At 41.3% G+C, this 12,500-nt stretch overlaps 1 long non-coding RNA gene across 1 annotated transcript in view; it reads left to right on the forward strand.

The window, feature by feature from the left end:
- Positions 1 to 12,500, forward strand: part of LOC123520743 — a 43,284-nt gene that overhangs the window by 27,664 nt on the left and 3,120 nt on the right. Inside the window, exon 3 of the long non-coding RNA XR_006679356.1 lies at positions 9,185 to 9,288. This is a non-coding gene — a long non-coding RNA (uncharacterized LOC123520743). The remainder of the gene's footprint in view (positions 1 to 9,184; positions 9,289 to 12,500) is intronic.

A 12,500-nucleotide genomic window follows, 5' to 3' on the forward strand; every position in this document is an offset into this window, starting at 1 on the left:
GGGAAAATGTTACGCTTCACTAGGATTTGGGAATGTTATGGAAGGAAAAATAAGAAAGGAAAGTCGAGCTGGTAGTAATGCTGGTTAAAGGAACGCGGGTATTTGTTTTGGGGTAGAGAAAGTGAATGTAGGAAAGTTATCTATAGGAGGTGATGGTGATATTAGTATGGCCTGGATGCTTAGATGTGTAGTAACTTAGTTGATTTTCCAGCATTTGTAATCATCATTGGGTGGTGATGTGGTCAGCAGAGAAAGCTTGTGATCTGGAAATTGGAAACACTGCTGACTCATTACTGATTTATTGTACATTGCAACACACACACACACACACACACACACACACACACACACACACACACACACACACACACACACACACACACACACACACACACACACACACACACACACACACACACACACACACACACACACACCGCATCAACTATGAACCTCTTCCTCCTTTTCCCTTCTCCCTCCTTTAAAAAAAAAATAATAAAAAAAAAATGAAAAAAAAAAAAATCACATTTCTTCCTACTCTATTAATATTACATTTACTTACTTGTGTTCTACTGAGCGCCCTTCACCTGACTGTAGTGTTGCTGGTCAGGTGACGCATTCCTTGTATGTTCTAATCGCTCTGAATCTTGAACGCCTCATTAACTCACCTTCCATTTCCTCCATAATATCTGCAAGTACTTTGATTTGTGCAGTTCTAGCAATGGGTCTTCAACTTGTTCATCAACCTACTTCATCTTTTCTCCTTTATAATCATATAATTCGTAACAAAGGAATGAAAAAATTTAATATGAAGTGAAATAAAAATAAGTTAAGAAATATATATGTAAAACTGACTAATATTACAGTTTAATTTGTGCAGTTCTTCTAGGTTTTGATCTTCAACTTGTCCATCAACCTACTTCATCTTTTCTCCTTTATGATCATATGACTCCTAACAAAAGAATAAAAGAAATGTAATATGAAGTGAAATGAAACTGTGAAGAAATCTATATGTAAAACCGACTAATATTGCAGTTCAATTTGTGCAGTCCTAGCATTGGCTCTTCAACTTCTCCATCAGCATACATCATTTCTTCTCCTTTATGGTGTTATAGATTTTATTCCTAACAAAAATAAAAAACGAATGTAGTATAAAGTGAAATTTAACAAAGTGAAGAAATAGATATATAAAACTAACTAATATTGCAGTTTAATTAGTGCATTCTTTCTACCATTGGCTCTTTAACATGTCCAACAACCTACGCCATCTTTCCTTCTTTATGATCATATGACTCCTGACAAAATAAAAAGAAAAAATATAATATAAAGTCTGTTTTATTTAAATAAAACAAAGTGAAGAAATAAATATATAAAACTGACTAATATAACGTAAAAAACTCATCACTGAATCAAGTTGGCCTGCATTTTCTTCATTTTCATTTTCACAAGTAGCTTTCTAATGCGAGGATAAAGACACCATCGTTACTGTCCACGATAACATTTAGTAGTAAGTCAGCTGGCAGTTTTCTATTTCCTTCCTTCATTGGACTCGTTAGTTTTCTTTATGGGGAAGCATACACGATTAAACCAGCGAATCAGGAACTTCCAGTCTGTGCATCGCCTGCTGAAGGAAGGAAAGGAGAGAGAGAGAGAGAGAAAGAGAAACCAGAAAAAATAGACAAAAACTTTAACAGAGATTGACATTCTTCCTGTTCCCCTTCTGAAACTGGACGTGTGACTCTTCTCTTCTTCTTTTTCTATCTATCTTTCTCCTCCATTTTCTATCTCCTCCTCCTCCTCCTCCTCCTCCTCCTCCTCCTAGTGGTGTCCCCGTCTCGATGTTTATCCATTTGTATTTGTTCCTTCCAATTTAAACTTCCCGCAAAAGTTTCGGCCATCGGTGGTGTAATCAATAACTTCCTTTTCCCTTTCTACTCCCCCACTGATAATTAGTTTCCACGAACGCCCACCAATCGGACGTGTGGCAGGGAAGGACTCCAGATTTCCTTTTTTATATATTTTTGCTGATTATACCAATTTGGCTCGTCTCCATTATGCCTGTGTGTGTGTGTGTGTGTGTGTGTGTGTGTGTGTGTGTGTGTGTGTGTGTGTGTGTGTGTGTGTGTGTGTGTGTGTGTGTGTGTGTGTGTGTGTGTGTGTGTGTAGTCTCCAAAGCTTTTTCCTCTTTCTGTTCATCCACTCACCCATTTTTCCCTATTTTCTTCATGGTGTTCCCCATTCATGTCCTCCTCTCATTGGCTTCCTCTCTTTCCTTGTGTCTGCATTTATTCCTGTCTTCTCTATTCCTCTTTATTCCGTGCCTTTTATTCCCTGACATTAATTCTTTTCCTTTATCTTCTTGCCTCTATCTTGTGCATGCTCTTGGTTGCCGATTTTCTGATTTATTCATTATTAGTCTCTCTCTCTCTCTCTCTCTCTCTCTCTCTCTCTCTCTCTCTCTCTCTCTCTCTCTCTCTCTCTCTCTCTCTCTCTCTCTCTCTCTCTCTCTCTCTCTCTCTCTCTCTCTCTCTCTCTCTCTCTCTCTCTCTCTCTCTCTCTCTCTCTCTCTCTCTCTCTCTGGTATAGTGGCCCCGTTCATTCTAACACCCGCCGTACTCTTTCTTCTGTCTTCCTCTCCACTTTTCCCTTCCTAGTTCTTTTCCTCCTAGTCAATTCCCTCCTAACCTTCCTTCCTTCCCTCCTTCCTTCTCTCCTTTCTTCCAACTGAGACACTCGCTCCTCCTTTCTTTTACTCGTGACGACAATAGAGATAAAAGGAGTCGAGAAACCATCAGTAGAAATGGCTAAAAAATGGAACGGTCTCTACTTCGTTGGCGACTGGAGAGCAGAAGTTAAGTTGATTAGTTAATTTGTCTTACCAGTTCCTTCATTTTTTTTTATCTCTCTCTCAGTAATCGCTGGTCTTTAGTCGTCGCACTCTGAATAAGAAGCTGAGGGTGTGTTTCGTACCGGTGTTTTTTTTTTTATACCATGTGGGCTTTTCACGGGAATTTATAGGCTAAAGGGTATACTTTTTGGGGTACCTCCTATCTCAAAGCCCACCCGCTAGGAAACCGTTGCCCCGAGTGAGGAAGCCCAACCTACACTCGGACTGTGGACAGGATTCGAACCCTTGCGCTTGGAGACCCCTCGGACCCCAAAGCACACATGGTTCTACTGTACCACGGCGGAGTGTACTTGTAGTTTTCTTTGCGTTTCCACTCTTGTTTCTGTGTTTCATGAAGTGCAGTTATTCTATTCAAGGAAGCGTGTTCAGGCTATGGTAAAAGTAAATACCACTCTCTTTTCAGTGATTGTAACGGTGTTTGAGTGTAATTGTAATTTTCTTTGCGTTTCCACTCTTATTTCTGTGCTTAACGAGGTGCAGTTATTCAAGGAAGCGTGTTCAAATTAAGACAAAAGTAAATACCACTCACGGAACCTCCTTGATGATAGGTTTTTTTTTTTTTTTTTTTTTTTTGTCACAATGATATATATCCCCATCCTAGTCATATGATTAGAGTGGTGTCACAAGGATCAGTTTTAGGACCATTATTACAATTTTCTTCGTTTTACAAAGCCTCGAAGTGGTTTCGAAATGGTCAGACCATTTATATAAAAAAGAAAAGACAAGAAAACCAACAAACTGATCTCAAAATATAAGCAGTGAGTGGTTCTTCAGATAGTGGCATTATACTTTCAGAGTCCGTGTGATGGAGTATGGTGTGGTTATAACAGTGGCAGAGAAGATGCGAGAGCGGGAACGGGAAAGACAGACTCTTGTTGCTTAATGGAAGTATTAGATCACATTTTGTCTGGCAGAGTGGAGTCATGTATAATAATAATCACGTCGTAGGGGTTGCAATATGATTTAAAAGACGTGACTGCAAAGGGAAAGGTGAGATATCTGACCTCTGGGGATAGCGAGTGTGCAGACAAGAAGGCTCAAGCAAGAATGAAGTCTACTTTGTGTGAGAGGAAGAAATGCAGTAGTCAGGTTGAAAAGTAGCGAGTGGTTCCCCTTCGTAGTATATTATCCATGCAGTAAGGTTCTTTCTGGTGTTGGGTTCACTCTCCTTACGTTGTTTTATAGCTTAATCCTTTCAATACTGGCACACATTTTTACCTTGAGATTTTGTGTACGATTAAGGCATTTTATTGACATTAGGAAGGGCCTACGGAGATCAGAAGATTAATCGCTAGAGCCCTTACTATTCTAATCCCAACATGTGTTTCTCAAGCCGTATAACAGCAAGATGGATATGGAAACGCGTCATGGTACTCAGGGAGTTAAATTCATGTTTCGTCTACAGTCTTGGTACTTTATTTGCTGTTTTCTGGAAGTGATATATGCAGCAGAGCATAAAACACACCACTAGCTTTTCCTTCAGTCAACGTTTAATTGAGGAAGGTCTGGTTAAAGAAGAATTTGACACTTTTTAGATAGGGATGATGTATTACATAGAGGGACAATAATTCAATACCTCCCCCAAAAAAGCTGGAATCCAACAACTTGTATTCTATGATTGCCTTTTCGAGAGACACACACACACACACACACACACACACACACACACACACACACACACACACACACACACACACACACACACACACACACACACACGTCTGCAATGTGAAGGACCCAGGATGGCTATGGTTGGCCTGCCTGTGTGTGGAACCAAACATTTTCCCCGCTAACGACGTCGTAACAAACTGGTGTAAGCCTCATGCAAAGTAACATAACACATAAATATTTTGGCGACAAGTATTGCTGGCCATGATGGTGCAATACATGGCGTGATGCTGTTTGTGCTGCGTGCCTTGTAAAACTATTCTATCTCTCTCTCTCTCTCTCTCTCTCTCTCTCTCTCTCTCTCTCTCTCTCTCTCTCTCTCTCTCTCTCTCTCTCTCTCTCTCTCTCTCTCTCTCTCTCTCTCTCTCTCTCTCTCTCTCTCTCTCTCTCTGTGTGTGTGTGTGTGTGTGTGTGTGATTCTGTTTCTGTTTCAGCATTCATGTCTCTCTCTATCTCAGTTTGCCTTGCTTTTTTCGTGTGTGTGTGTGTGTGTGTGTGTGTGTGTGTGTGTGTGTGTGTGTGTGTGTGTGTGTGTGTGTGTGTGTGTGTCGTCTCCCTACCTCTCTTCCTCCTCACACACACACACACACACACACACACACACACACACACACACACACACACACATTGAGACTCGGGAGACGCGAGGCAAAGTTGGAATAGGGCGTCGTCCACCGTGCGGGGCTGCAGACCAGACCAGACCACTGGCGGCGCCAAGTATTAAAGTCCGTATTAGATTTGCGCCAGAGACCGAAGACTCTGATTGAATTTTAGCAGACGTGTGTGAAATAGAAGGGATAATGATGTTTGCCGATTAAAAGTAGTGAGAGAGAGAGAGAGAGAGAGAGAGAGAGAGAGAGAGAGAGAGAGAGAGAGAGAGAGAGAGAACACAAGATACTCGTCTGACCAGTACAATGATTAACGTGAATCTGATCAGTACAAGAATTAATGTGGATACTCGTACATTGCAATTCTCGTGAGTGTGATCTTTCTAGGAGGTATAACAATCTTTCTCTCTGTCTACTTTTACATCCCTTTCCTGCCTTTCCACGTCCCAGCTCATAGTTCTACAGTGGAATGTTAGCGTACTGTTGTATATAAGAGGGAACAAATAGTGTAGAGAATTGGCGTTAGAACTAAAAATCATTGGGATATTCATCTATTTATCTACCACGTGTACTTTCAAACTCCATCTATTCGCACGCCACGCTGATCCATCTCTCCTGATGAACTAGGCTGAGATACAGAGGCAATATACAACGCGTGCTGGTCCGGAGGAGATAAGAATATTAAGCGGAGCACATTTCATCACTCAGACCTGAACAGTAAAACGACGCGAAATATTGTTGCAGTTTTAAGCCAACGCGTAAAGTTTTATGTGTGTTCCTGTTTGTGTGTGTGTGTGTGTGTGTGTGTGTGTGTGTGTGTGTGTGTGTGTGTGTGTGTGTGTGTGTGTGTGTGTGTGTGTGGATAATTGAAACTAGCAGCTGCTAAGTCTGGGGTCGCATCGTCACACCGGAACCGTGGCAAACAAACTCGTTGGGTCACTAGCTTTACGATAGGACGCGATGACCTGACCCGATTGGAGTCTTTAATGTGATCACTTAACCCTCATATCTCGCCACTACACGCCCCAAGGTGAAATTGTGAGGTCTAAGACGATTTTGCTGATAGGTTTTCTAGGTTTCCTTGGTGTGTAGTTATGAAGTCTTTCTACAAAACCTTACTCTTCTAGTCTTTCTTTGCGGTAAATGTGGAGCTGCTATTAATAACGTGGTTGTACGTGAGTGTGTGTGTGTGTGTGTGTGTGTGTGTGTGTGTGTGTGTGTGTGTGTGTGTGTGTGTGTGTGTGTGTGTGTGTGTGTGTGTGTGTGTGTGTGTGTGTGTGTGTGTTTGTGTTTTGTGTTTTGTTGTGGTTGATGTAGGATGTGTCATATCTTATGGGAAAATATTTTTTAGGATTTTTGTGTGGAATAGCTTGATTTGCTCTAAGCGTTTCAAGCGTTTGTTTGTATAAATTGACATTTTATTTATTTCAAGTTTTATCCTGTTTGAAACCATTTATAAGTTCTTATAGAAAACATTTTGATGGACCACACCCTCCAAGTCCACCTGTAACTGTAATATTTAGTGAATAAATATCTGTCTATCTATCTATCTATCTGTCTATCTATCTATCTATCTATCTATGAGTTCAACAGTTTGTAATGTGATATTCAAATCATGTCGTGCATAAAGAAATCAGCTGGTCGGCATTGGCAATTATTGGTTATGATGGGATGAGAGTAAAACACGAGGGAAACAGACGACCCTCGTGACGTGTGTGTATTATGCATGAGTAGAAGAGGACAATGTGCATGGGTTTCCGATATCATCTACTCCCTGCCTGGCGCTTCACGCTCTTGCATTACTCCCTCTACAACTTTTAAGAAGGGACCACCGAGGGCAGCAAATGGTGTGCGTGCCTCTTGTCTCTGTTATGACTCCTCGTACTCGTCACTCATTATTTACTATGTATCTTAATTCTCTTCTAATTCACCGACTACTATTATATAATCATGTAGCACCTGTTATTCTATTTCAACCACCAATAATCAATGTACTGCTTCACTGCGCAAGATTGTAACAATTATCACTAAAAGGTTTCAACTACTCAGCCATTCATTTTGCTACCACATTTGTCCTTCAGAATTACAGTTTAACCCCTTCAGTACCACGACGCATTTCCATATTCATTCTGTTTAAAATATGACGATTATATACAGCTTCAGAAATTTATGTGGGGGATCAGAATAGTGAAGACTGTGGCCATTAATCTTCTGACCTCCATAGACCATTCTTAATATCAATAAAAGGGTCTAATCGTACACAAATCTCAAGGTAATAATGTATCCCAGTATTGAAGGGGTTAACCTTGTCCTATAACACGTAACCTTGAGGAGATGTCATGCCAATCAAAGGGTTGAATCGCAATTAATCTGACCTCGTCGTCCATGCTCTTCCCCCTCGCCTGGGTCACGGTTGGCAGCTCGGGGCCCCACTTGTCTCTGTAGTGAACGTTGATGTTTCCTCAGCACTCGTAGCTGACATATTCCCGTGTAAGTGGAGGGAGTGCATGGGTAAAACTACGAGAGCTCAGAGTACATGGAGTATGAGTGCATCAGTTTCTTTTATGTGTGTGTGTGTGTGTGTGTGTGTGTGTGTGTGTGTGTGTGTGTGTGTGTGTGTGTGTGTGTGTGTGTGTGTGTGTGTGTGTGTAGATATTGGTTGGCTGGTGTGCTGTAAATATAGTCTGAATGGTAACATGTACACAGCTCTGTGCAGGTCCGGAGCTACAAAGGTACATAAAGAAAGAACAAGTACCGGCAGACCTTTTAGCTCTTGACCAGTCTGTTAGTAGCAAAATACGTACACTGTCAAAAAAAAATGTAGGGTAGGAGAAGGCGAAGGTTCCTTTTCAGTTTCTTTCCCTTCGTGGTTGTCAGAAAAGAAAGACCATACTTGCGTGTAAATCTTTTCTCTTTGTTCTCCATGTCACAAATTTAAATGTTAATCAGTATTTTTAATTCTGCCTGTTATTTTTTTTTTCAATTAACTTATATTCATCTAGTTTTTCAGTCATTTTTACTGTTTCAAGGCGATTGATGAGACACTTGTGGGACCAAACTGATAATTTTTGTCATCTTTTTCTTATTTTCACTATTTTTCTGTTCCTAGAAATGATTAATTTAAAAGATATCTTAAGTGGAATACTAAAAACTAAATATGCACTATAGGACAACCAGTTCATTGCACTATAAAAAATAACACCAAACTCTCTTTTATCCAGCCCACTACCGACCTTCTCTGACCTTGAAAAAAAAAATACTGAGGATTATGACACAATATGATCCTTACTCAAATGCGTCAAATCTCTCTCCTTGCACCACTCCACTTCCTCCTTCCCATCAAAAAGCTCACCCCCTCCCAGGCAGCTCACCCAGTGCTGTACCGCGGCCTCTCGTGTGCCGGAAGGAAGGCTTCACTCTCGCGCTATTATTAAACAAAGGCCTTTCGCATGATTAACTCTCCTCTCACATCCGCCGCATTTTCCCTCTTTTTACTGTGTTCCGCCGCGTTTTTCGAGAGTGAATATTGCTCTCATGAACCTGCTAACTGCATGCCTCTCCTCCACGCCCTGCTCGCTGTCTTGCTTCACGGGACTCGCCGCGTTTATTCTGTGATGCTTCTTGATACAAGAGTTTATCGTGTGGCCCAGTTGTGTCTTGTAGTAGTTAGCATTGTGAAGTGAGGAGCGATGTGATTATTGGAATTGTTGTTGTCAGGAAGCAGCGTGAATGAAGAAAAATTTACATAGTCATCCATTTTTAAATTTTAATCGGAGGCGTTGGGAAATGTAATGTGAGAGGAGGTGGTGGAAAGTGAATATTAAATGTCTTTTATTTTTCAGTTAAAAGTGGAGATACGTCGAAAATTATTTGTGTTGGCCAGAATTTCCATTTTTTTTTTTATATTTCTCAACTGATCTTAATTTTTTTTCATAAATTTCTTTTGGTGTATTTAAGAGTGTAATTTCTTTTTTCTTTCTTTTCTTTTTTATAATCTAAGCATCATCGGCAGACTGGCAAAGGTGCGGCATCCTCAGTAACATTTGAACTTTGACGTGTGAGATTGTGGAAAGAATGCACAACTTGTACAGTCACGCTAAGAAGGTGAGTCACGCCGCTCTCAGTTCTCCATAATTTAGCGTATTCCTTTCAATCTCAAGATCCACATTCTGAAGCCCTTCGTTCTCTTGCAAATACTATTTTCAAAGACAACTGAGATGATTAATCAGATTCCCATGGGTATTTTTGCTATTGAACAGTTGAATCCTCGTCATACAGTCACTAAAACCCTCAAAATTGGAGTGAGGGTGGGGGACAGGGAGGAGTGCTTATTGGTGGGTAGGGAAGAGGGTGTTGGCTGGCTAGAAATGATGGGGAGGTGATGACTGCTGGCTGGAAGTGATGGGGCGTGATGACTGCTGGCTGGAAGTGATGGGGCGTGATGACTGCTGGCTGGAAGTGATGGGGCGTGATGACCGCTGGCTGGAGGTGATGGGGCGTGATGACTGCTGGCTGGAAATGACGGGGCGTGATGACTGCTGGCTGGAAGTGATGGGGCGTGATGACTGCTGGCTGGAAGTGACGGGGCGTGATGACTGCTGGCTGGAAGTGATGGGGCGTGATGACTGCTGGCTGGAAGTGACGGGGCGTGATGACTGCTGGCTGGAAGTGATGGGGCGTGATGACTGCTGGCTGGAAGTGACGGGGCGTGATGACTGCTGGCTGGAAGTGATGGGGCGTGATGACCGCTGGCTGGAAGTGACGGGGCGTGATGACCGCTGGCTGGAAGTGATGGGGCGTGATGACCGCTGGCTGGAAGTGATGGGGCGTGATGACTGCTGGCTGGAAGTGATGGAGCGTGATGACTGCTCCCTACTAATAATATGGCGAACCTAACGGTACATGTTATATTGTATTCCTCAAACTTGACAATTTTACTCCTTAAATCATTCTCTGCTACAACTTTGGCATAGAAATACGTCTTTTCCTAAATGTGAAATAATGTAATGGATGTAGATACTTTTAACATTATCAACATTATCATTGTAAAATATTAAGTCAGTAATGCATGTAACGATGTGCGCCCTCACAGCACACACACGAAACCGTTTATTTTCATGTTCTAGACAATAATGTTATCTAAAGCGATGATGTACCTAACTGTGTTGTGTTGCGGCACGGCGAGATTTTCATTTAACAAGTGCAGGATACTGAGCTTAGATGAAGATAATTCAAGCAATAGGTACACGATATATAACGAGGCACTATAGTCCGGCTCAAATATGAAGGCCGATCAGGGGAGACCTAATGGTGATTCCCCGGCTGCGGCGTCGCCAAGCATCGTGGCACATGTTTCGATCTCATTATTAGCTTACATCTTAATGAACTGCCATAAAAGTGTATTCCTCTAAATTTTTTAATAAGGTTGTATAGAGAGCTTTGGATATTGTTTTACTGTAATGAAGACAATGATTTTGTATAGATACCACAAAATGTAGCACCACTGCTCTCCAGCGTTGCTACTTTTCAAGGTTGGACATGGGTGAGGTCAACCTCCCTGACCTCTGATAATCTCCAGGTCAAATCGAGTCACTTCTCCCTTCCCTGTCGCTCAGGATGGACGGTGAATATCTCGTCCGCGCTACTCGCCATCGCAACCTTCATAGTCGAGAGAAAGAAGTTATTTACAGCGTCAACAAGTTCTGCTTAGAGGAGAAGGCAAAGGGAGCACCTATAATGGGACCGATCGCGATCTGCTATGTAGGTACCTTCAACCGCCAGATGGGTTAATTATTTCACAGCAAGTTGGTCAACTGGAACGTACTTTTCAGCACGTTTTGTAAATATTAAATGGTTTAATAAAATAGTTATAATCTATCTAAGAATGTACTCGTGGCATGTAAGCTAAAAAGTGGAAATATTTATATAGATGTAGAGCGCTCTTCTTTACCATCTCTATTTCTGGGACAAAAAATAAAAAAGATCATTAATAGGTAAAGCGTAGTTTTAATTCCTTTTTCTTTCCATAAAAATCAATATGAATTATATTCATACAGAAAATCACAACAATTAATAGTCTTAAAAAATTTACAGTATAGAGGATATTGTCTGACATGCACCGAGATTGTTCTATCGAAACGTAAACAAATCTAGCGTGTTAAGAGCCATCGCCACACTCGCTACACAACGACTTCACTATGGATAACACTATGGATATTAGTGAGGATGAACTTAGAAAATGGACAGTGCCAACTCTGAGAAACTTTCTGAGATCAAAAGGCATACCAAGTTCGCTTGTTGTGATTCAGTTAGGAAAATTCGGTTTCGGTAATGTTGGCCAGGTTATTTCGGCACAGACTCCGAAAATTGTTTTTTTTTTTTTTTTGTAAATGCTACTCAGTGATATTTGCTCTACGCTTTTTGAGTGGAGCATTATCCTATGCAGAAACTCTGACAATTTTGTGATAAGGTATATATGTACTATTAGACTTACAAAAAATATTTTGATGGGACACTGGTACATCCATACTTTGCACCATTAGGAAAATATATTTGCATATTTTTATGTCATTTTCAATCAGACACATAGTGAAATAACCAAACGTTTATATTATGAGGAATGTAGGCATGAATATCAATATATATATTTTTCTAATAGGGCTTCCACAAGAGCGACAGTTCGGCGCGATAGGCAGGACCAACTTGTGAATTAAACCAGCTGGCGAACAATGAAAACTACACAGATCGCGATTGGTGCCATTACAAGCCAGAGAGAGAGAGAGAGAGAGAGAGAGAGAGAGAGAGAGAGAGAGAGAGAGAGAGAGAGATGGGCGTTTCTCCACACTTCAGGTTAATCCTATAATTGGGGCTGCGACGTTTGGCGACGCCGCAATCGAGGAATCCCCGTTAGGTCTCCCCCCCCTGAGCGGCCTTTATATTTGAGCCGGACTATAGGAAGTTCCAAGTATGTGAAAGATTTAGGAGTCATAGTTAGCTCCGATCTCGGTACAAGGAAGCAATGTATTGAGGCCAGGAATAAGGCGAAAAGAGTAATGGGATTCATTTTTAGAAGTGTTAAAAGTAGAAGTCCCGAAGTAATACTAAAACTATACTTGGCGCTGGTCAGGCCACATCTTGACTATGCGGTAAAATTCTGGTCACCACATTTTAGGAAGGATATAGCTCTGTTGGAGTCAGTGCAAAGGAGGATGACTAAAAGATACAGGCGATGAGGGATATTCCCTACGAAGCGAGGCTGAAAAACTCAATCTGCATTCCGTGAAGAGACGTAGGTTAAGAGGAGACCTGATAGAAGT

The sequence above is a fragment of the Portunus trituberculatus genome, chromosome 47 (genome assembly GCF_017591435.1).
Source record: "Portunus trituberculatus isolate SZX2019 chromosome 47, ASM1759143v1, whole genome shotgun sequence".
NCBI lineage: Eukaryota > Metazoa > Arthropoda > Malacostraca > Decapoda > Portunidae > Portunus > Portunus trituberculatus.